This window comes from Chelonia mydas, chromosome 9, assembly GCF_015237465.2.
Source record: "Chelonia mydas isolate rCheMyd1 chromosome 9, rCheMyd1.pri.v2, whole genome shotgun sequence".
Taxonomy (NCBI): domain Eukaryota; kingdom Metazoa; phylum Chordata; order Testudines; family Cheloniidae; genus Chelonia; species Chelonia mydas.
The window spans coordinates 89,933,424-89,954,402 of NC_057855.1; the positions used below are offsets into that span (position 1 = coordinate 89,933,424).

The 20,979-nt window shown below is 43.3% G+C and overlaps 1 long non-coding RNA gene across 3 annotated transcripts in view; it reads right to left on the bottom strand.

Annotated features, from left to right (window-relative positions):
- LOC122461786 overlaps nt 1-20,979 on the bottom strand; it is an 84,868-nt gene that overhangs the window by 23,409 nt on the left and 40,480 nt on the right. Inside the window, exons 1-4 of one of the 3 annotated variants that reach the window (XR_006283966.1) lie at nt 12,885-13,320; nt 10,187-10,290; nt 8,831-9,026; nt 5,978-6,028 (exon numbers count right to left, since the gene is read on the bottom strand). This is a non-coding gene — a long non-coding RNA (uncharacterized LOC122461786). Of the gene's footprint in view, nt 1-5,977; nt 6,029-8,830; nt 9,027-10,186; nt 10,291-12,884; nt 13,321-20,979 lie in introns of those variants that run through there. The other 2 variants (XR_006283964.1, XR_006283965.1) reach the window with 2 other exon arrangements.

Below are 20,979 nucleotides of genomic sequence, written 5' to 3' on the forward strand. Positions count from 1 at the left end.
AACAGAATTAATCAAGGAACCAAAGGACATGAGGAGAAGAAGTTTGTGAATTATCTATACACCACGGCAAGGAGTTGCGCCTGGGGAACGAGGAACTGGAATCGCTCATTTATGAGCATAAATTCAATTTAGTTGGCATTACTGAAACCTGGTGAGATGATTCATATGGTTGGCATTGTAAAACCAATGGCCTTACCTATCTAGGAAGGACTGAGTGGGCAGAAGGGGCGGAGGAGTGGCACTCTGTCAGACAGGGCATTACCTGTTTCTGAGTCACCGATAACGCAGAAGAAAGTGATCTTGAATGCTAATAGAGCAGTGTCTGAACAGATAAAGCACAAGATGGGGGTACTAGTTGGTGTTTGCTACAGCCCACCAAATCGCACCTTATGTGCCTATCTACAATGTGTAGGAAAAAAGCTGTGTGATCATGGGAGACTTTTAGCTGGAGGTCTCATGCTGCCAGTACTAAAACATCCTTAAAATTTCTAAACATAGACAACAATTTCCTGTCTCAAGAACTGTTACACTGAGGATGGGGGAATTCTTTATTCGACTTTGAAATGGACCACAGAACCTAAAAATTTAATGCTGGCTTCGGTACAACTTGATCATATTAATAATGTACAAGCAGAATAAAGTCCAGACCAGTAATATATATACTTGGATCTTTAACAGGGCCAATTTCAAAGTTGAAAACAGTTATCAGCCAAATCAGCTGTGAGGAAGAATTTAAATCAGAAAAAATTAGCATTGGAAATTATTTAAGAACACCTTACTAGGTGCCCAAAAAGCTACAATCCTGGAAGAAGGCCATACTGGTTGAAAAACTGACCTGGATTGGAGGGGAAGTGAAGGCAGCTGAAACATATATAACAAATGGAAGAAAGGGGAAGTTGATAGTAATGAATATAAATCAGAAATTTGGAATTATAGAAAGTTGACAAGGGAAGCCAAGGGACACATGGAGAAATCTATGGCCAGCAAAGTTAAGGACAATAAGAAGCAGTTTTCTAAATACACTAGAAACAAAGAGAAAGCTGATAGTGCAGGACTACAACAAAGGCAGAAGTGTTCAATAAATATTTCTGTTCTGTATTTGGGGAGGGGCAGAAAACAGGTGATGCAGTCTCATCATATGGTGATAACACTCATTCCATTCCACTAGTATCTCTGTAAGATGTTAAACAGAAGCTACTAAAAAGTTAAACATTTTAAAATCAGCAGCTCCAGATAACTTGTATACAAGAGTTTTAAAAGAGCCAGCCAAGAAGCTTGCTAGACCATTAATGTTGATTTTCAATAAGTTTTGGAGCACTGAGGAAGTTCCAGAAGACTGGAAGAAAGCTAATGTTGTGACAATTTAAGAGGATAAATGGAATGGGCTTAGGCAATTATAGGCCTGTGAGCGCGACATCAGTCCCAGGCAAGATAATGGAGTGGCTGATATTGGATAAAGAATTAAAGGAGGGTAATGGAATTAATGCAAATCAGCATGGGTTTATGGAAAATAGATCCTGTCTAACTTGCTATATTTTTTTAATGTGATTACAAGTTTGGCTGATGAAGGTAATAGTGTTGACGTAGTACGCTTAGGCCTATGTACGGCGTTTGATTTGGTACTGCACAACATTTTGGTAAAAAAAACAAACATAGAAGGATATCAAAAGCAAATGGACTAAAAACTGGCTAAGACTCAAAAGTGTAAGTATAAATAGGGACGAATCATTATCGAGTCGGTGTGTTTCCAGTGTGGTCCTGCAGGGATCAGTTCTTGGCCCTATGCTATTTAATGATTTTATCAATGTACTGGAGAAAAACAAAAATCACGGATAAAGTTTGTAAATGACACAAGAGTTGGCGTGTTAAATAATTAAGAGGACAGATCACTGATTCAGAGTGATTTGGATGTCTTGGTAAACTGGGTACAAGCAAACAATGTGTTTTAATACGGCTAAATGTAAATGCATACATCTAGGAACAAAGAATGTAGGCCATACTTACAAAATGGCAGACTATCCTGGCAAGCAGTAATGCTGAAAGAGATGTGGGGGCATATGTTGGTGGATAATCAGTTGAACATGACCTCCTGACGCGATGCTGTGGCCAAGACAGCTAATCTAATCTCCGGCTTGCATAGATAAGGGAATCTGTTTTGCACCAGTGTGACCTCCGCTGGAATATTGTGTCCTGTTCTGGTGCCCACAATTCAAGAAGGATATTGATAAATTAGAGAAAAGAGTGATTACAGATTAGAAAACATGCCTTGCCGTGATTGAGCTCCTTGAGTCAATCTATGTACCTTAACAAAGAGAATGTTAAGGGGTGATGTTACAGTCTAAGAATCTACATGGGAATCAAATATTTAACAATGGGCTCTTCAGCCTAGTGCAGAAATGTATAATAGATAGAGGATGGATGCTAGATGATGGATAGATGATAGTATAATGTTGAAGCTAAACAAATTCAGACAGGAAAGAAGGCATCCATTTTTTACAGTGAGAGTAAATAACCAATGGAACAGTTTACTAAGGATCATGGTGGATTCTCCATCACTGACAATTTTTAAAACAAGATTGGATGTTTTCCTAAAAGATCTGCTCTAGGAATTATTTTGGGGAAGTTCTATGGCCTGTGTCATACAGGAGGTCAGACTAGATGATCATAATATTCCCTTCTGGCCTTGGAATCTATGAATTTTCTAGATCACTACAGTTCTGTGTCAGACTAGTGTGCTTCCTTCCCTTTTGGGGGCGGGGGGGGGGGCACACAGAGTTGATAATCAAACCTACTTTCCAGAATGTCAAACAGACAAAAAAGTTACATTCCTGCAAGCTCCCCTCCCCGTCTGGGCAAATCACCGGTGTATTTCTAGTTGCTTTACACTCAGACACATCTTACAGACTTCAGAGTGGGGGAAAAAGAGCAATAAATAACTCTGCAATTTATTTCCCCAGCTGGAGAAAAGTGTAGTAAAGACACAATTAAAATTTGCCCAGAGCCATACGATCAAGTTCTATCTGTCAGACAGAGACATCAGGATGATCACCTATTGCTGGTCTTTGTGATGTCTGGTGCTTAAAAATCCTAGTTTAATTAGGCAACACCTCCCACAAATCCCGGGCTAACGGCACATGAAATAATAAAAACAGTATCTAAGGATTTTTGCTGTCAAAGCAACTTTATTCTTTCTTAGGACAGTGTTTGCTAGTGATTGCAAGTAATGCTCTATACATTGGTGTTACATTATTATTTGCTAGCAGCCAGTGTTAATTTTGAAGTATAGAAGGAGATAAATGCTGCAACTTTGGATTTGCAGGCAAGTATTTTCAGATCTTTTCTTAGCATATGTTTTTTTTAATATTAATGCATGATCATACACAAATACGATAATTTAAAAAGGTACTTTTCATTATTTCTATCAAGTGTTAAAAATTGAAGCAGAGTATTTAGAAAGCTAATGTGTTTTATATGAGAATCTCTGATTGCAGAGCTTATATCTCGTTATAGATGCTTGAGAACAATTTAGAGGCAGTCAGCTGGAGAGGTTTAAGTCTGATGCCTGTATGGTATTCAGATCTTTGATAACACTTGGATAAATTAAATAAATACTTTCCTTGTCAGGCATTCAACTGAATAGCTATGCTGCTGCATTACAATGGCAAGTGTTTCAAACTTGACAACACATTAAAGGTACAGTTAAAGTACTTGCTGCGGAAACGCTATCAAAGATGCTGGGTCAACCATCTGCCTGGAGACAGGGTCCTCCGTCTCCAAACCACGTGGAGTACAGGACACAGAAATACAAGCTTCTCCTTCAATATGTCTCCATCCTTTCCTGGGAGTCAGAGCAGCTTCTTTCCCTCTGATAAGACTTCCAATAGAAGTACCACTTTGGGGTGGGAGTGCTTAATAATAGGACAGATTGGCTTTATTCAACAAAAGGGTCTGGTTGTGCTCAGCTTTTGAAAATTTTTTTGGATTGGGTATGTAACTGGTATGTGTTCAGCCAAGCCTTAGAAAGGCAATACTGATTCAGCTAATGCTTAGTATTCCATATCGGCTCCTGGAGAAGAGAGGGCAAGAAAGCCTTATCTCAAAGACAGCTCCTTAAGAAGGTGTTTAACTATTGCAGGAGGGACAGTATTTATTCATACTCAGCACTTGTGCTGTTTTTCATCCATAGATCTCAAAGCACTCTATGAAGCAAAGTATCATCAGTTCCATCATTTTACAAATAGGAGAGATGGTAATAAAGCCAGTTTTGTTGTCATGTTTCCTTGAATATATTTGGCCCGATTCTCATCTCATTTATACCTTCTTATAAGCCAATGACTTCAAACAAGTGTCTTCTGATTTTCCCTGGAACGAGAGAAGAACTAAGCCCTCTGAGTACTAAAAATACCTGAAATAGGCCAATACATAAAGCTGAAGCCTTTAAAGAACAGAAGGCTTCCTGGTTTCATTTGGCAGTTTTGCATTCATGGACGCATGTGTTACCACCACCAAGCAATGACTGGAGCCAAGGGCCAGATTTGTGGCGTTCATGGCTGGAGACAGAAAGCACAACATATCTAGGTGTGGTTGGGGATCACACACAGGAATGGTGATTGCTACATCTTATCAGAATGCCATACTGGGTCTACACCACGGGCTGGCACAGAGGGAGGGGAGAGAGGGAGTGGGAGTGTGGTGTCTTGCTGTCCTGCGGCATTTAGGGAGCCTAACACCTTGGCAGACTTCTAACTCCCCCGCAATTCTTGTTCAGGAACTACAAGCCCCAAGATTCCATTTGCCTCTGTGCAAGAAGCCCCAAGTGCTCTCCTCCAAATCTTGGGACCTGGATTAGAAGTGTCACAATCTCTGGTGCTTTCAAACAAACACTAGCCAGAACATATTTACATCACTGTTTGGAATGTAGATGGAATGCAGTAATGGTACTACCCTTATTGGGGACAGTGCAGGGAAACTAGCTTTGTGCTTTCTCCCGTCATGCCTGGGAGGTCGTACTCCTCAAACATCTGCAGAGCTCTCATTATCCTCCTTTGCCAAGAGGCCCACAAAAGCCTTGACAACACAGTTAGGCCACTGGTGTGCTGAGCCCGTTGCCTAGCCTGCTAATATCTCATTGTTTCCTTGTACTCAGTTTGTCTATATGCATCTGTCCCTTGTTTTATACGTCAATCGTAAGCTCCTTTGGGGGTCTTTTTTTTTGTTCTGTGTTTGTACAGCATCTAGCACAATGGGATTCTGGCCCATGATAAGGGTGCTACAGTAATACAAATAGTTATAATAAAAAAATATACCCTTACGCATGCTGAGCAAAGTTTTTGGACAACAGAGGGATCAAGCAACTGCAGTTTACTCTATAGCCATTTCCAGATGTTCTAATTTAGATTCTTTATTACGGAGACACAATGCACTTTTCTAGCACCTTCAATCTCAAAGCACTTTACAACAACTAGTTAAACTTTACAACACCCCCTACTTTGCAAAAAGGAAAGCTGAAGGACAGAAGAGTTAAGGATTTTGTTTCAGATCAGAGAGCAAGTAAGTGGCAGAATCAGGAATAAACCCCAGATCTGTTGGCCCCTAATTCATATAAGTTAACCAATAGACCTTACTCTGTAGGAGGATGAAGAGAGGTGAACAGAATGCAGCCTGGATTTCATTTATATTTATGGACTAATTCAGTTAGAAAATCATCTGACAAAACTCTCTCCACTCCCCACCACCATCTGCTTATAATTGCCATCTGTTTAAAAGTTTGGGGGAATTTACAAGTGACTGACGTTTGCACCACAAAAATAACTGATTGAGGTAGTTCTTTTTACACTCACATGCTTTCCCCAGTGCATGCCATAATGTAAGCCCATGTGACTGAGCTGTCCTCAGTGGCTTCATCCTCCTTGTCTGCTAGGGGGATTAGCACACAGTACTTTTACCCAATGATCTGTTATGCATTGATTCGTATTACCATAGTGCATAGCAGCTCTGTTCCTGGACCACAATCCTCTTGTGTTAGGCTCTGTACAAACAGAACAAAAAGGCAGGTCACCTCTTGGGTCAATTTCTTTTATAAATTCCTTTCTTTATGAAGAGGCTGCACTAGCCAAAGACAGAAGCAGCCCCATATCAGATCACAGCTCTGCCAGCCTATCTTCTGTACTTACTGGCTCCAGATGCTTTAGAAGAAGCTGTAAGTCCCTGTAATGGGCAGGCTCCATCCCTGCCCTCTGATGCCCAGAAGCCTCTGACTCTGCAGTGAGTGGCACCTCCATGTTCTTTATTTATATTCTTGGCACCAACCCCTACGCAATCTTGTGCAGCAAAGTATTTACTGGGGTTGCTTGCCCCACAGGGCCAGAGAGGAACAGAGAGCTCCGTCCCTTGGGATCTCAGAACATGCTGAACTCAGCTAACCCAGTCCTCTCCCCCCTCAGCTGATGGCTAATTGGGGAATATTAGCTGATGAACCAATCAGCCTTCTCCAGGGGAACTAACTGGTGCGTAAATGATCAGAAAGCTGGCTCGCTTGTTAGCCTCCAGCACTCTGTCACAGTCCGCTTCCTTAATACACATAGACAACTATATAACAGCATGTTTCCCGGGGTGGGGGTGCGGAGTTTCTTCCTATCCCCAGACAGTTGGAATGTTGCCTTATGTCCTGAAGCATGAGGGTTGGTATCCCAGATACAAAAATATTAAAGGATAAAAGTGTGTCTAATCCATTTTGGAATCCTATTAAATTCTTTTCCTCAATACCTTCTTTGGGCGAATTACTTTTTTTGTATTTGTCTGTTATAAGGCAGGATAAAATAGGAGCAATCACGGGCTTCAGCTGGGGGGCAGCAGAGGTAATGGAGGATGAGGAAAAATATTGGTTAAATTTTTTAAAATATTTTTAAATCTCCCATTGGAATGTCCCGTCTGATCCACTCTTCTGCTGCATGCCATGGAGCTGCAATTTACAGAATAATTTTGAACAGCTGTTCAGCACTCAAATGGCATTGGGTGGCTCTCAGTGTCAGGCCCCAGGAAAAAAGGAGGAAGACAGACACCTTTAGAAAGCAAGAAAAAAAAAAAAGGCATGGCTGTGGAAGCCCAAAGGCGGTGCCATTGGGTCAGTCCCTGAGCCAACTGAAGTCAAATTCTCAATGGGAAGACTGGATCCAGAGCAGAACACCCTTACCATCCCTCCTGACTTCACCAGGTATTTCGGAATATTTAGTTTCATGAAAAATTCCAAGATTTCTACTTTTTGTCCTGATACGTGGAAAAATGGAGTTTCCAACTCTCAGAATTTCCCATGGGATGGGATTTTTAAAAAAAACCCCTACAAACAAACAAAAAAACAACCCAGCTCTAATAGCTACATGTTGCCCTGGTTCAACTCCACACAAATAAAAATTGCCAACCCATTAAGCATAACAATAGAAGAGTAACTAAAACTTTAAATGTAGCAATAAGAAACAGTAATTCTAAGAAAAAAGAAAAGGAGTACTTGTGGCACCTTAGAGACTAATAAATTTATTTGAGCGTAAGTTTTTGTGAGCTACAGCTCACTTCATCAGATGCATTCAGTGGAAAATACAGTGGGGATAATCTGAATTATCTGAATGCATCCAATGAAGTGGATCCCCACTCTATTTTTCACTGAATGCATCCGATGAAGTGAGCTGTAGCTCATGAAAGCTTACGCTCAAATAAATTTGTTAGTCTCTAAGGTGCCACAAGTCCTCCTTTTCTTTTTGCGAATACAGACTAACACGGCTGCTACTCTGAAACCAGTAATTCTAAGGCCATTTTCAGTCTTTGGAGTATTATTTCGTTCACTGTAAGAATGGATTCACTCATAGGTCCTGAAACTAGGGGTGCTGCTTTATCCCCTGGCTTAAAGTAGTTTCCATCATATCCAGGGTTTATAGTTTGGTTCAATGGCTCTCAGCACCCCCACTATACAAATTGTTCCAGCATCCCTGGATTCACTTTAAACTTTATACAGCCTTCTAACTCATAAATACCTGTCAAATGCTGGAATTACTGAAATAATCAGTAACTTTCTGGAGAGACAACTGTTTCAGACCGCCACTGGAAGTTTATTGAAAGAAATGTCAATGTTTATATAGAAAGAATCGGCTTATTTTTAAGAAAAAGGACAGTGAAGACATGAGTGGATAAAAATCTGTCCCCCCCCGCCAGCTTGTTTCTAAACTATTTAAATAAAATAATTCACATCTTCAGCAAAGGAAAATAGGGTTTTCATAGTCCTGACCCCAGTCTGCCTTCTGTCTCTGACTCCAGCACGAAGAGGAGATGTGAATGACTCTTAAATAGTGATATTACTATAAGGGCTATGTTCAGGCATCTCATTCATTTGGGAGTTGAGGAAGCCACAGATTCACATATGAATACTACTACTGTCACTCACTTGTCAATATTTGGCCCAGCCAAAAAGCAATATGAAGCCAGAGTCTTGTAGGCCTGCTGCTAACCTCTCATTAAACACTCCTTTTGGGGCTAGTGACCTGTGCAACCAGAAAGGTCCTATTTGGTGTGTGGAACACTAATCCCCACCAGGCCTGCTGGCTCACCCTCCCCCTTCGGGCAAGAGGTAAAGCACCACATGGAGTTTGAGCCCAGCTGCTGGAGAGCGGGAGGAAAGGAAGAGAGCAACCTCTCTCGGGCCCTACCAGGTCTTTCTGGCTCAGAAGCAACTCAGTCTTCTCAACGGGCAAAACCAGGGACCAACCAGGAGATTCCAAAGGCACCAACTATGGTTTCTGCTTACCTCCAGGCACCTCTAGCCAATAGAAAAAGGCAAGCTCACCTTGCTCCAATTAAGCTACTGTGCTCCAGAACTCAACATGAACCCAGTAGCTGCTGGATGAAAGTCTTGTCCAAAGTACATGAGGGTGCACCGTCCAGTAGCAGTGTCAAGCAAGGAATTGGCCACAGCTCTCAAGCAGCCCAAGGAATGGTCTCCAAATGCAATCAGCTTTATTCCAGCAAGCGCTGGAATCCCTCTAGTGCAGAAAGAGTAATCAGAATGAAACCCTGGTTCGAATCCGACTTAGCTCACAATAGACAGTGTATTTTAATGTGTCTTTTTATTTTTTAAAGACCCACATATCCAAACCCACCACATGGTATCACACAATGCAGCAACAGATGGCTGCTTTGGAAAAGCAGTGGTGTTAGACTCAGATGCTCTGGCAGAGCTGGGGTGGGGGAACAGCATGGCCTGCGATTGTTCATGCTCTCCCCGGCTTAAAGTTAGTCCAGTTTGTTGTTCTTCTCTGAGCACCACATTGGCTCCATTTTAAAACCATATGCATGAGGCGCCACAGGTGACAACGCACCATCTGAGCGCTTTTAAAGTGTTTTCGCTATTGTCCCCATACACACGGTCCTCAGTGCCTGTGAGACAAGCCACGCGCTGGTCATTACAGCTCTTCCGTCAGAGAGAATGCCTCCCGCGGGCTTTCAGGCATAGGAGTGCCAGTCTCAGTGCTGCTTTCAAATTTCCAGGCCAGACTGCGACACCGGTGAACTTGTGCAAAGGACTAAAGGGGCACAGAAAGTCCCCTTACGCCCAGGCAGCTGCTACCTATGTGGTGGGTGGGCATGCGAGCGAAGACACTCTGGCTGCTCCCACTCCCATGCTGGTGGGTGGGGGAATGGAGCCTGCCTGTACCCTCCCCCAACATGCCAGCAGGTGCAACTGAGCCAGTGGAGAGGAGGGAGTAGGTCATTCGCTGAGGCAGCCAAATGGGACCTGAGATGTGATTGAGAGTGTATTTGTACCTTTGTGTTTAAAAACTCTTCAACTTAATCCATGTTCTATCATATCTCAAGGAAGGACTGACTGGCTGCTTCTCTCTTCATCTGGTAGTAACCAAGCCTCCCCTCTTCTTTCCCCTGCCCCTCCTCCCTTGTCTCTACCCCTTAGCTGGTATCCTAGAATATCAGGGTTGGAAGGGACCTCAGGAGGTCATCTAGTCCAACCCCCTGCTCAAAGCAGGACCCATCCCCAATTTTTGGCCCAGATCCCTAAATGGCCCTCTCAAGGATTGAAGTCACAGCTTTGGGTTTAGCAGGCCAATGCTCAAACCACTGACCTATTCCTCCCCCCAGAAGGTATCTCCTTCTGCTATTATTTACTAATTCCTAATACTGTACATACCCAAGAAGTTTATTCCAGTGGTACATGTTGCAAATCACTTGTGTGGCTAGACGATTGACATAACCTCCTCAGGAATTTAGGGTTTCAAACGTGAACATCTGAATCTGAGAATAAGAAAATAAAAGAACTGACTGGGAAATAGCTGGTTTTATTTTTATGTGAGCCAAAGTGTCGAAAGATGTATGTTTGGACAGCTGGGGATGAAGGCTAGCCCGGAACCAAACAAGGAATTATTTTCGGTTTTCCTTGCTGTGCCATTCAAACCTCTGCCTCTTTTCATCCATATCAGGAAACTCTCTCCTTGCAAAGCCATTTTAAGTCCATGTGTTTGTTTATGTAGGACTGTGTCTTCTCTCTCCTACAGCTGAGCCTATGCCTCAGTGAGAAAACGAATGGTTTGAAAGCACAGATGCAAGCCTGATATTAATACTTCAGAACTTGTGTCCGGTAGTTTAGTGCCCCGGCTAGCCTGGGCTCCCTTTGGAATTCTTCCCCCCCGACAACAGGAGCTAGAGTGCCTGCCTTCATTTTTAAATTCTTTGCACTCTTGATAATCTCTCTTTCATGGTGTAACCTCCCCGAAGCGAAACTCCCTGATCCACCTCTACCAGCATGTGACACCCTCCCCCACAGCCCTGCAGTCACCAGGGTGTCAAATCCCTGTGCTGTGTGGGTGATGCTGAGGATGCACATCACTTACTGCACAGAGGGCTTTCCCGCCCCCTGCCCAGGCAAAACCTAGGGCCCCTTCTGTTGCACCAAATTGTTACTGTACGTATGCAGAACCCGCTTATACATCAGAACCTGCTTTGTATGCAGAACCTGCTTACATTATGGTAAAGACTTTGTGCAAGAGAAAAGAGAACTATTCACGTTCTGCACACACAGTCTACTTCTGCAACCATTCTGAAGTAGAGGAGATTCAGGTACTGCAATAACACTTACCTCACTACAGCCCTGCAATCCTCCCTCAGTACTTGCTCTACAGAAGGAATACGAGGGGCAATGGATGTTTCAGCTCAGGAAGCAGTTCATTCCTGATACAGGAAAAAGACCCCTGGAAGCTTCTGAGTTTAACTCAAGGAAATTCCTGTTCATCATTCTATTGCGGGGGGGAGGGCATTGGCCATTGCAAATCAGCCACTGAACAGTTGAACTATCCGGTGTCTTAAGTACTGACAACTAATAGCTTACCGCAGACACTGCCTCCTCAGGGCGGAAAGTCCACGGGGCTACTCACAGTATTGCAAAGCACTTGCAAGCCCTGCTCTACCTGGGGCCCAGAGCTAGTCATCTCAGCCCCCAAAGTAGGTGGCACTGGTTGGGAAGAGGGCATGCCCAGGGTTCGTGATACAGCACATCCCTAAGGGAACCAAGGCTCCTCTGGGGATGGTGCCCTCCCTTTGCTTGCCCCCAGGGAGAAATCCCTGGAGTGAGGTCTGACAATTGCACACCTCTCCAGCAGCAGGGTGGAGTCAATATGTGGAGTTTTTCTCCTCTCTCACTCTGAATGAACAAATATTGTCATCAGGTTGATAGATGTTTTCAAATGGGCCTTATCTGAAAAAATAGCTCCCCTCAGCGTTCTTTCTGCCTTTGGATAACACCAACACACGTGCAGGCACTTGTGTTCTGTGGCTTTCCAGCAGTGCCCCAAGCTCAAACTATTTAGGGGTCCAGTAAGTGACACAGACTTGCAGCTTTCCCCATCTACCCTCCTATCCCATTTTCTTAGGTTTTTGATCACAAGCAGAGGTCTAAACAAATGGGACTTCTTGTCTCCCCGTGTCTGGATCATATGGATTTCCAGCCACACTTTGCACAGTAAATTCAAGGGAAGTTTGCAGATCAGATGAGTTTCTGATCTCCTATCCCTCTTTGCTATTCATATCATGTTCAGTCCTCCGTTCTGCTTGCTTGTCTCTATTCTGGGTCAGCTGTGTTAACTGATTTGTTCCACAGCTGGGAGTTGTAGGTGTTTAGTTTTTGTAAGCTTAGCTGATGTTTATTATGCTGCCCCATCAGTACAAACTGCTACCTGCATGCTGTGGTGAGATTTTAAAAGTTTGATAGAGGAGGACAATGTTCAAAGGCCTCTAGAAGTTCCAAATGAGGACACACATCTTTTCCATTGCCGCAGTTCTAAACATTGTATTCCTTGTGCTGTTTTTGTTCATGGCATAGTTCTTAGCCTTCTAGGTGCGCAATGTCTCCACCCATTAGAAAACTGAAGAAATAGAAAGTAGCTGAAATTAAAGCACTGAGGTTTGCCTACTCTATTCTTGGAAGTTTTCACTGTTGCAACATTACTAGGGGGATGTGTGTGGGCAGGGGAAGGGGGTCAGGCTTGCCGTCTTTTGCTGGGGGACTCCATTGCAGAGGCTGAGGGCAGCTTGTGCTTCCCCTTTCTTGGGCCTGCCCAGGCATAGTTGAGCCCCTGATCCAGGATAGAGCAGACCTGAGGCCCAATTTGTGACTCAGCTACTATGTCCCTTCTGGGCCCCTGTACTACCAGAGAAATGTCTGGGTGTAAGAACACCCCAGTGGTGCCCTCTTACATCCCCAGTGGGCCACTTATGGCGGGGGTGGGGGAAGGGGAGGAGAGAAGAAGACATGGCTCCTGCAGAGGTGGATGTTATGCCTCTCAGGGAGGCTCTATATATTGGGACTACCCTTGGGAAAAGGGGGAGGCACTTACAGCTGTGTTGGGACCACCTCCACTAATGTAAAGTGGCCACTACATCACCCTGAATAGCACCTTCCTGTTTTCTTTGGCATCTGCTGCTGTATTGACCAGAGGTGGTAACAGAGGTGAAGCCAGGTAGTTCTCCATACCTGAGGGCACTGAAAAAAAAATAAAAAAAAATAAAAATCAAGAGGGCTAATTTGCATGAGGCAATGTAAAGCATGATCCTCCAGCCCGGAGTAGTTCCACCATCTTCCCCTTGCATGAGTGTATTCCAGCTGCAATCAACGAAGGAGGGAATGTTATTTATTTTGAAGGTGTGACAGAAAGGAATCGTAGGACGATATGAGATGGATGGAGGGGGAAGGATTGTGGTTCATGAAGCCAGGAGGGATGGACGTGGGGAAGAATGGAACCGGGATTATTAGCTAGCACTGAATGGCTCATATTTTTTCAGGTGGTGGATAAAGCGTGGCGGATAAGAGGAAGGCCAACAGAGATCCAACGTAAATAAAAAAATATAGCTACAACAGTCTGTATTCAGAACTTTTGACAAGTAGGCCTGATATTCTGTAGGATATTGAAATACCAAGCTCTGAGAAGTAAGCAGTACTTGTCTATACTAGTCAAATGGGTCACGGTTAGGTCAGCTGTGTGCTTGAACTACGCTTGACCTTTCAGCGCAGATACATTGCACTTTGCCTTGGCTGAGGTGCACCCATGACTCCCACTCAGCACAAAAGGAAGAAAGTTGAAAGGTCACAATGAGCGCAAATCCAACCTAGCTGCTGCCCATTTTCTCTATTTTAGACAAATCTTGTAGGGACAAGGGTTTAGCTTTGGGAAAACTCGTATTTTTAAATTAGTAAAAGTGCTGTCACTCATCATGTCTCAATTTGGCAGCAACGGCCTGTAGCCAATGGCGCAGACTTGCTAAACATCTCATGCTATTTGCATAGGTTAAAAACTGCTCAAGATGCTGCACATCTGAGTGGCTTATTCTGAGCTGCTCAAAAATAGCCAGAGAGGGTTTGGAGTCATTGATGAGTCAGTCACCTGATATTTACAAATAGAGGGGACGAACATGAAAACAGGGGCATTGGTCAACATGGCAGGACCTGACACAGAAGCCACTCAGAGGCTAAGGTAACAGGGCCGCATGAGTAAGGACATAGCCATGGACTTCCATGAGACTGTGTGGTGCTTAGGGTCAGAATACATGGATTTGATTGGACCAACAAATGTTGTAGGTGGTTTCCATTCTGGCCTGCCAGACTTAGGGTAGATTTCATTAAAGTTTATCAAATGAAGCATAAAGGTCTTTGAAGTCACACATCATGTTAGCTACTAAAGGCAAATTACAAAAAGATCCATCAATGTATGGATCCAGGAACTGGTCAAGAGTTATAGTGTCTTTAATCTCAAGGACACCATTTCAAATCCAGCCTTGGCTAGGTTCAGCATCCGATGGCTGGTCCTGGACCTAATTGAGATGATTTGGTATCCTTTGTATCGAGCAAGTGTGTATGCCACAAAATCCACCTCTTACCATTCAGGTCAAGGAGTGAATGCACTTGGACCTTGTACTTCACTTCCATATCTAAAAAGGTAGTCCCTGGAATGAGACAGTCTTGTGAAGTTTTCACTCCATGTTCATACCTGTTCTGTGGCTAAAGGATTTCACTCTCCACGGGTGACACCTATAGTACATACTATCATTTAAAAAAAAAAAGACCCTAACGAAGATGAGGCAACGTTGTCCCACAGAGGCAAATTCATCAAAGCACAACTGAAAATCCATGCAGGACCTCTAAGATTACCAGATTCTAAATAACAGCATGATGCAAACATCATTTTTCATCTTTAAAGAGACCTGAGAAGTCAAACACATTGGAGGTGGGCTTTACCTAGGACAGTAATATTAAAAAAAAAAAAAAACAAAAAAAAAACCACAACCTCGACAACATTTGTAACCAGTTCTGCAAAAGGGTTAGTGGGCCAGATCATCAGCTGGGATAATCAGAAGTGCTCCACTGGAGTAAATGAAGCTACACTGATTTACACCAGTTGAGGATCTAGCCCATTGAATTGGGGACACTGTTCCAAGGAAAACTAGACATTATGGACCTAGTTCTCCCCTCATTTAATCTGTTTTATGCCAATGTAATTCCATGGATTTCTGTGCGGTTATTTACACCAGTGTGTGTGTGTGTGTGTGTGTGTGTGGTGTGGGGAGGGGGGTGGGGGGTGGGGAAGAGAGAGGAAATAAGGATAGTCATTTGTTTCCCTTTTACTACAATGGCAAGCCAGGCGTATTTTGTCACGACAGACTAAACGGATCAGTTCTAGAAGCTAGAAACCTCATTCAGCGGCAAAATTATAAGTCCTTAAAAAAAATCAGAGCTGACACTATATGACCTGCCACTTTACTGGATAGAAGCCAGTCATTGGCCCTGGTTCACGTCCACCTGTGCATCCACCCCATAGCCCATAAAATCCTTTTCCTGGTCTGTAACACAGCAAACAACAAGTCCACCTCATGCCTACTTAGCACCCGTATCAGAGGTGCCAGACTGAATCAGGGATTCACATGCCTAGCCCTTGATGCTCACTCATCCCTGCTCTCACAGCTGGGATGTTCTGAGGGCACAAGCTATTTTTGCTTCCTTTTTCCTCCTCCCTGCTTTTCTTCCATGTATTGAATCCAAAACGCACGACGGTGAAATCTCCATTCCAGAGCAGACCTAGACGCTATGTTCTTCCGCAGCTACGGGCGGCCTAACCATGCATCTGCGCTGTCACAGCACTTAACGGGACTGTTCTGTATTCTGGAAGAAGAACAAAGCATGAAGAGGGGAGGGCTCTTGTTGATTTCTAAGCTGTTTTTTTACTTTGTCCCAACATGCAATCGGATTTGATAGGCATGATCTCATCAATCCTCAACTGATCCCCTGAATTAAGCCAGATATTCTCTAGGTACTCCTGCTTATTTTTAACTTATTCAGATGAACAGAACCTAAAGGATTCATGGGAGTTTGCTTCAACGGGAGAAAGACCAATGATCCCCTCCATCTCTGTGGACAGAAAGGGGTACAAGCACATGGACTGTGGGGGCGAGCAGCAGCAACATCTCCACGGCATGCTGCCACGCAAAAGCCTTTGGCAGCCTATTCACACCAACCTAGCATGGTCATCCTGGAAAGACGGGCTGGGGAATAACCACTCTCTGAAGCAGGCTGCCACCAGAAGCCAGTGGCTATCCAGGCGGATACCCATGTGGAAGTTAATGTGCCATGGTTGTATCACCCATAAAGGAAGAGGAGCCAATGGTAGTACAGTGTCTATGGACGTCATGGCACCCTGGGGGAAGGGCAAGCCAGGCAGCATTCCTGAATGGTCAGCACACTGTGGTGCAGGATCTTTCATTCCAGGGCCTGGAATTTGGAGGCTGCGTTCCCTGCCTCCTTCACAACCTCCCAAATAAACTCCAGCCCTCCTCCAAGAGAAGCCTTTGTTGAAAAGTGTGTATGTGCCCTCTTTTGCTCCCAAAGCCTGCTTGATTAGCCTGCACACGCATCAATGCACACACTCAGTCCAGACGTGTAGACACCCATCAGCTACAAAGACAGGTATGCACTCTGGCATGCTCAGTTTAGATGAGTGTCTGACTCAGATTCCGTCCTTTATGACCTATCAAAAATAAATAAATAAAAAAATGCCAAAGTGGAAGAAAAATACAATACTACACCAATGTGAAGACAACTAATCAGTCAGTACGTCTGCACTTCTAGTCTCAAAACATACAAGTGCCAGTTGTAACCCTCCTTAACTCAAGAGCCCACAGATGTTTAGATTATTGGCTTTAATACAAAACTACATTTCTCTTTAATTTTATCATCATACTTATACAGTCCTATGAAGGGAATCCAGGCATATTTAACTTGAGATGTGAGTAAGCAATTCTTGTGGTTCTTAACATAAATGGTTCCATTATTTCTTTTAAGATACAGCCGCTCTCAGTTTAGTGTATTTTTTTTAAATAAAAAAAAATTTTAAATGTCAAAGATTAATGTGAAAGAGGCTGTGAACTTATGTGCATTTTTTCCCTTGCTTTATCTTTCACATTTGGATATTGCTGTACGCTAACACTTGTCTGTGGATATGGTTTAAAGTGCGGCTGTGTAGGCCTTTGGACACCAACTCTTCCTGGAGAGTTTTTCTACAGTTATTGCACAAATCGGGCAGTTTATCACTCCTCATTTAATGGTTCTTGGGACTCCCAGGATTGGCTAGATACTCTCCCACCCTCCTGCTTTAAATTGTTTAAGCAAATGTGCTGCTGAAACGTGCCAGATTGAGCCCTACAGACTCAGATGCTCTTTATCTGAGCAACAGATTGAGCCCAGGCAGCACCAAGCTTCCACGCGTCACCCAGTCTCGAAAGGCAATAGCAGAAATAGAGGGAGTTCAGAGATGGGGATGGAAATCCTTCAGCTTCTCGATGCACAGACACTAGAAAAAAGGGACACGTTTAATGGAGAGAGGAGCCGGATGACAGAGAATATGACAGAGTATACAAAATAATAAATATTTTCGAGACGATAATTCAGTAATCCTATTTATCATCTCATAACACAGGAATAAAGGGGACTTTTGAATGAAATTGAGAGGCAAGCAATTTACAGAGGACTCTAAATAGTACTCTGTTTTTTTTAAAACCATATATTATTAACTGCCATAATGATTAAAGAGACCTTTCTGTAAATGAGAAGTGGGCACTACCGTCTCCCCACAGTATCTAACGTATAGGCTTTTCTTTTACAGCATATTTTAGGAATGCTAGTCTGATCACACCAGTGATGCTGCTGCTAAGTCAGCATATCAAATGACTTCATCAGCAGCCGATATTAAAATATTTCTTTGATGCAGTCAGGCAAGCATCTAAATCACTAGATGGTTTAGCTAAAAAACTATTTATTTATGCAACCAAAAACTAGTTCAAATGTGGTCTCCCCTAGCAGATGAGTGTGACACTCCAGCCCTAAAGCTGTCTGTTTGGTACTACTGATCTGCAAGTAAAATTCATAATGGCTTTTAAAATGTTACTCAGCTTAATGCCTAATTGTCTGCCCTCCTTTTGGAGGTCACATTGCCTGTTTGTTTAAATCATTCCTTTCACAAAGCTTTAAAACAGACCAGCAATCTGTGCTCCTGAGGTCAGTGGGAATTTTGCCTGATAAAAGAATGCAGACTGAGGCTGGGATGGGATGTGTAGCCTGAGTTAAAGATAGTATGAACCTTTGGGCTGAGTCTTGAATGCGCCTCTATAAAAAGACAAACAAACTTAATTTCTCCATACGCCACGTTGGATGTTCATTTACTGAGGACAGGAAGGGCTCTGAGTTGGTCCAGCACAAGAAGCACTTCCTACATTGACAGACGGGTTTTTCCTGTCATTGTTGTAAATCCACCTCTCCAGGAGGTGGCAGCTCCGTTGGTGGGAAGAATCTTTCCATTGAGCTAGCTGCAGCTACATGGGGGGTTAGTTCAACCTAAATACAGAGCTTAGGACACAACATTTTTCACAGCTCTGAGAGACGTGAATAGGTCAACCTAAGTTTTAGGTGTAGCCTAGGCCAAATTAAGTACAAAGGTCCAGATCCTCAAAGATATTTAGGCTGCTAACGTCCACTGATTTCAATGGAAGTTAGAAACCCCAATGCCTTTGAGGACCTGAGCCAACATCAGTGGGAATTTTGCCTGAGAAAACTAAATTTTTAGAAGATCAGGGACTTATTGTGCATTGAACCCCTCACCACATAGTTTTTGGCCCTTTACACTCCTGTTGGATCAACTTCAACAGACTAAACTTGGGACTTACGTCTTTGAAATTGAAGCAGATCAATATTATTTTTACTGCCTCACTGAAATCTATACTAGATAATGCATGTCCATAAGAGAGGTTGAAAGAACATATTTCAGTTCCCTAAAGAACTAACGCTGCTCAAGCACAGTATTCAGCTCTTTGCTTATAACATCAATTCATATTAGATGTTCTCTAATCGCTCATTACCAAGCTATTGCCTTAATAGCCTCTCCCACTTTGCCGTAAGAAGAGCGAGACCATGTTTGGCAGTGCTGGACTATGAAACAGGTTGAAATAATTCGCTTTATCAGAGCCCTGACAAGGGGAATTTGTTTGGTATTTGGACCCATCTTTTGCAATTGTTCTGTGCACAGATTAAAGTCAAGAGGAGTTTTGTGCAAAATCCAGAGGCGGAAGACACAGACCTTGGGAAAAGCCACTTGATCTCTATGTACCTCAGTTTCCCTTCTGTAAGATAGGAGTAATTCCTCTACTTACCTCACATAGGTGTTGTGATGAGAAATACATTAAAGTTTGTGAGGTGGTATGGCCATGGAGGCCATTTAAATAGAGCGAGCCTTTTTGGAAGTTCTGTGAAATGGAATCCCTGAAATATTATTTTAAGAAGTTGTCATAAAAATAAAGGGAGGGGTAACCACCTGTCTGTATACAGTGCTATAAAATCCCTTCTGGCCAGAGGTAAAACCCTTTCACCTGTAAAGGGTTAGGAAGCTAAGATAACCTTGCTGGCACCTGACCAAAATGACCAATGAGGAGACAAGATACTTTCAAATCTGGAGGAGGGGAACAAAGGATCTGTCTGTCTGTGTGATGCTTTTGCCGGGAATAGATCAGGAATGCAGTCTCAGAACTTCTGTTAGTTAGTAAGTAATCTAGCTAGAAACATGTTAGATTTCCTTCTGTTTAATGGCTGGTAAAATAAGCTGTGCTGGACGGAATGTATATTCCTGTTTTTATGTCTTTTTGTAATTTAAGGTTTTGCCTAGAGGGATTCTCTATGTTTTGAATCTGATTACCCTGTAAGGTATTTACCATCCTGATTTTACAGAGGTGATTCTCTTACCTTTTCTTTCATTAAAATTCTTCTTTTAAGAACCTGATTGATTTGTCATTGTTCTTAAGATCCAAGGGTTTGGGTCTGTGTTCACCTGTACAAATTGGTGAGGATTTTTATCAAGCCTTCCCCAGGAAAGGGGGTGAAGGGCTTGGGGGGATATTTTGGGGGAAGATGTCTCCAAGTGGGCTCTTTCCCTGTTCTTTGTTTAACACGCTTGGTGGTGGCAGTGTAGGGTTCAAGGACAAGGCAAAAAGTTTGTACCTTGGGGAAGTTTTTAAACTAAGCTGGTAAGAATAAGCTTAGGGGGTCTTTCGTGCAGGTCCCCACATCTGTACCCTAGAGTTCAGAGTGGGGAAGGAACCTTGACAGAAGTCTTCCAGGTTAACTATTAGGCAATTAGCATGGCAGGTATTATTTTAACTGGATCGGACCATAATAAACAAAGCAGGTAAATTAAAGCCAAATGTACTAATGGAGACAAAAGAACTGTAATTTAATATATTATATACATTCTGCACAACCTTTGTAGTCAGGTTGCTCTGGAAGCCTTACAACATTCAAATCAGCTTTAGAAATCGTTGACTAGCTGTTGTCTAAATCCAGCAATTTACTAACTTATTTTTTTGTTGTTGCTGGGGTGGTTGGGGATGATAGCTCCATACCGAGAGAGATGTCTGTGGGTGGGGCAGGGTAGACATCACTGTGAGAGTCCCCTCATGAAGTTTCTTCTGAATTCTTCTGTCAGTAGGGTAGTGGTGTGGGTCCTTGTTTCCCCCCATTCCCTCCTCTCAGAGAATGAGCATTTGGCTACAAACTTGTGGATTCCCCAAGATTTCAGGGACCTGGTGGAGGTAGAGGGCCTTCTTACACACTGGTCTTTTGCTTCCACACCAGCTGTGAACCCTATGCTTCCCTTCCCCTCTGCACTCACTGTCAGCTCCAGGCGAGGCCCATACTGACATCAATTTCCCCCACCTGCTGCCGCCCTCAGCACTTGCTTCTTGAAAAGGCATGCTCCGTGGCCCAGAAGGAGGCAAGGGAAAGCTAATGCAGCCTTCAGTGACATTAACTTTAACATTAACTACCAAAGAAGTGCTGTTTCCTGGGTAGGACAATTCACTTGGCATACCCATCCCTGGCCTTTGCCCACACTCATGTATGAA